Raw genomic sequence first — 4,625 nt, forward strand, 5'->3', positions numbered from 1 at the left:
TGTTTTTTGCATGTGCAACCAAGTCTCTGACAAACTTAATGTTGGCTGAACATCTTGAGGCAATTGATCACATATATAGCTCTACATAAAATTAATTGTATAGGGGACTTCCCTGGGCAGTCCAATGGTTAGGACTCTGAGCTTCCACTGCAGGGGGCACGGGTTTGATCCCTGGTCAGGGAACTAAGATCCCACATGCCGCGTGGTATGGCCACAAAGAAAAAGAAAAAATAATTAATTGTATAGTGTAACTCTAGTTACAGAAAGAAGCAACAAGGGAAAACATTTCCTGGATCATGGTAGACAAGTAAGACATATGATCCAGAGAATTTATAGATTATTAACAGAGCCTAATCTAGATATAGCACATGAATGGCCTATCAACAAAATCCTTACCTGAACTAGGAATGAGCCTTCAATAGCACTGTGGGACAAATCAGTCACAAAATGCCTCCCAAACCTGGGTCAAATTTATGACCAAAAGAGAGCAAGCTCCAAACAAAAGGAACAAAGATGGTCCTCATTATCTCCTGTGACAAAGTCACAGCCCATTGCAGTTGCATACAAACATTGCACTCTGAGGGTAACTCAGGATGGAAAAAACAGGAAGCATTCTGTGCTTTGGATACAGGGGCCCCTAGATAGTAAAGATGCATATCTAAGAAAGAAGTTCAATGACCTCAGACTCTTGCATCTTACCATACATAGAAAAGCACTAAAATGATTAACTCGAGATGTCTGTTTTAATGATTAGCAGTAATCTTTTAATGCTCAACTACATTTGTTTTTCAGCAAAAACTCCTATATATCCTAGCTCCTCCCTTACCTCTTTAGAACAGTTCCTCAGAGCTATCTGAGAAGCTGTCTCCCAGGCTATATTTCTCAGTAAGATCCCTGAATAAAACTGAAACTCACAGTTCTCATGCTGTGCATTTTTATTTCAGTCGACACTCTCCCAGTTAAATACCTTCAATACATCCCCTTTAAAGTAAAGTACAAACTTTTGACCAGGCATCCAGGCAACATCCATTCCAATCTGGTCTCTAGGATTTTGTTTTACTCCTTTATTCCTTACTCTTTGTATATGTTTCATTTAGGCACCAAAATTTGGGGAAAGGTATGTCTCATTCATTTTCATTCTCTCCATACTCAGTAGATGCTCAAATGATGGAAAAGCAAATGTTTGGTAAACAAATATTTGCTGGGCCCTACAGAGACAAAGGGACACAAAGAAATTTTAACAAAGACTTTGCTAGGTTCCTCCGTCTTTACACACATAGTCCCTACTACAGATATCTATGTTATAGCTCCCTTCCTGGAACAGATCCTCCATCTACATTCTTTAGGCAGTTCAGGGGAAGCTCAAATAGTATTCCTGAGTCTTTTGAGCCTTAAAAATAATCAGCCTAAATTAATCCTCAGGTCAAAGAGACACAATTTGGGGTGGCAAATTTTGCTCCCCTACACATTATTAAATTTTGTTCTATTTTCTCCTTTCAATCTGTAGCATGTCAATTTAATTCTCAGACCAGACAGAAGGACTTAGAAGGGTAGAGGAAAATTTCTTTCCTCCCCAACAAAAAGGCTTTCATATAAGGTTAAGGACTTCACAGTTTCTATCTACCCACATCACACTCTGAATGCTGATGTGCAATTTTCACAACAGTAAAAGAAGCTGGTAATCAAGTTTCCTTGTGTAACAGGAGCCTGATAATTCAAGGCATTAGTAATAAAAGTTTGAAAAAGGGTAGGTGCAATATCTATCATATTTTGTCAACCAATGTACTCACATGTTCGTATCCCAGGGAGTCTTAATAAGATTGAAGTGATGTTTCCTCCTTTCTCTGTTAATCCAAATCTTAAGTATCTTTCAAGGTTCATCTCAAGAACTCTTTTAATGATGTTTCCAAGAAAAACTCTGGCAAGTATTAATTTCTACACTGTTCTGACCATTCATACAAGCTAAGAACTCTTATTCAATACAGTTCTTCATTTTCTTTTAACACATCATTCTCTGTGTCATGTGTCCAAGTCTTATATGACTTTATCCACACTGAGGACCCATGAATATGCTTTCATAGCAAGTGATTTTTATGCTTTCCAACACAACCCCTCAGCCCACCTTTGATTTCATTATGAACAGCTGCGATGACCAGTTTTGTGCACACTGACAGTGTCTCACTTTAGAACTCTGTTGTGCCTCTCAATCTTTCTGCCTCAGAATCTTTTCCCTCCTCTAAGAAGCTTAAAAGCAAATGCAGGGAAGTTCACCTCCTGGAGCCAACCCTAAGCAATGGGAGCCAGAATTCCATAGATAAATACTCTGGCTTCCAATTTTATACATGTCCTCAGAGACCATCCAGTGGGGATTGAGTCCCAATTGCCCACAACAGTAATCAGGTCAATAATGCATCACTTTTCTTTTCTTTTTGGTCTTACACATCTAATTCCTTTCCTCCTGCTTCCTGCCAAGTAAATTTCTTGCCTTAGAATCTGTATTGTCAAGAGGAGGGGAGTGTTTGTGGGGAGAGGGTTCATGGGGGTTCATTATTTCATTCCTCAACTCTATTTTCTAGCATAATTTATATCTGTCAGTTGATTAAAATTCACATAGAATTTTCACAAACCTACTCCATTACATTCAAACTAAAAATCTGTAAGAAGCCACCATGCCCATTTTTCAAATGAGGACACTGTGGTTAGTTGCCATAGTAAAGATTACGATATTATTCATTCAACACAGTTTATTCACAGCCTAATACCATGCAGTCAGAGCACTAAGGAAACACACAGAAAGGCTTTCTAAACCCATGTTTGGGGAGTGGGGCATTGGTGAAAAATGACTTCCCAGAAGAAGTGAAATCTAAACTGAGATGTGGGCGAATTGGTTCATAAAAAGGGGACAAATCATAAAGGATCGATTATGCCATGTTAAGGAATTTTTATTTTATCGTAACTGTATTCCATTATCATTCCGCTTCCAAGTGAAGAACAGATTAGAGGATTAAAAAACTGGCAGGAGAAAAATGGCTGATTCTAGGGCTGAGGGAGGGAAAATGCAAGATGAGTTCATGCATCTTGTAGTGACTGAAATTAAGGAAATGTTCCCAAAAACCCCCTAAAAAACAAAAGAAAAAGAGCACGCCCTAGGGCTACAGGAGCTGAGTGGAAATCACTCCCAATGGCAAAGCTGGAATGATTTGACCAACAAAAGAAACAGCCTAGTATTAGATTATTTTAAAAATATAAAATAAATATTCATGAGGTTTTGCACTTACTTATATCACTATCTAGACTGTTGGGGCTCAGGGCAAGTCATCATATTGATTATTTTGAATTAAGGTGACTTAAGAAATGGCCAATGCAGGAAGGACACTCTAACCCTCCTCTCTGTCTCCCTGAAAGCAGGAAATAAATCTCATGTGAAAAGTGCACTCCCTGCATCTGCAGGTAGGACACCCTTATCGCCAGAGGCAGAGAATTAGGGCCAAGATGCCTGTATAAACAAACCTTGTTACTTCTTTACTTTGCTACCCCAAGTCCAAACTCTGTTTAGATTCTTCACTAATTGTGCACCCAAAACCTAAGTTTCTTTGTCCTGTCAATTACTCATAAATTTATTGTTTCTTTATCTAAAGAGTATAAAAGCTTCCTACTTTGGCCACCTCTTAGGTTCCAAGTCTATGAACTTCGTGTACACAAATTAAAATTTGTTTCTTTTTCTTCTATTAATCTATCTGTGTCAATTTTATTACTGGTCCAGCCAAAGAACTCAAGAGGGGTAGAGGGGGAAATTTCTCCCTCCCTGAAAATACTGATAATTATTGGATACATGAACAAACAAATAAGGGAGAAGAGACAAATATTCCGTATAGAGGAATTCAAAATAATTTATATAGATTCTCCCTCTTCAAGAAGATTGAACTTAACTTCTTTTCTCCCTGATGTAGGCCACACTTAATGATTTTGTTCCAATAATAAACTATGAAAAGAGGGAAAAGGTAACTTTGTAGTTGAGGAAATTGGCCAACGCTACCTGAACAAGGTGACCAAGTTTAACATCATCAGTGGCAAGTCATGTTAATTGACTTGCCGAGATGTATGCCGAGAAAGGGTATTGCATCATCTCTGTGATGTTTTTCCCAAAATCTACAACCCCAGTCTGACCATGAGAAAAACACAAACAAACCCAAATTGAAAGACACTCTAAAAATACATGGCTAGTACTTCACAAAACTTGGGCAAGAATAGGCAAGGGGATTAACAAGGGATAACTGAGGAACTGTCTCAGATCAGAGGAGACTATGGAATCATGACTATTAAATGTGATATTGTACCCTGGATGAGATCCTGGGACAAGAAAAGGACAGCTGTGGAAAAAGTAGTAAAATCTGAATAAAGTCTGAAGTTCAGTTAATAGAAATGTTCCAGTGTCGGTTCCTTAGTTTTGACAAAGCTACCAAGATAATGTAACAATACAGAAAACTAGATGAGGGGTATACACAGTTTCACAAACTGAAATTTGTGAAAATTTCAGTTTCACAATCTGAAACTATCCTAAAATGAAAGGTTTCCTTTAAAAAAATAGTAGGATGTATTGAGAACAGTTAGAGACTGTTTCAATG

Source organism: Orcinus orca, chromosome 3 (assembly GCF_937001465.1).
Source record: "Orcinus orca chromosome 3, mOrcOrc1.1, whole genome shotgun sequence".
Lineage (NCBI taxonomy): Eukaryota > Metazoa > Chordata > Mammalia > Artiodactyla > Delphinidae > Orcinus > Orcinus orca.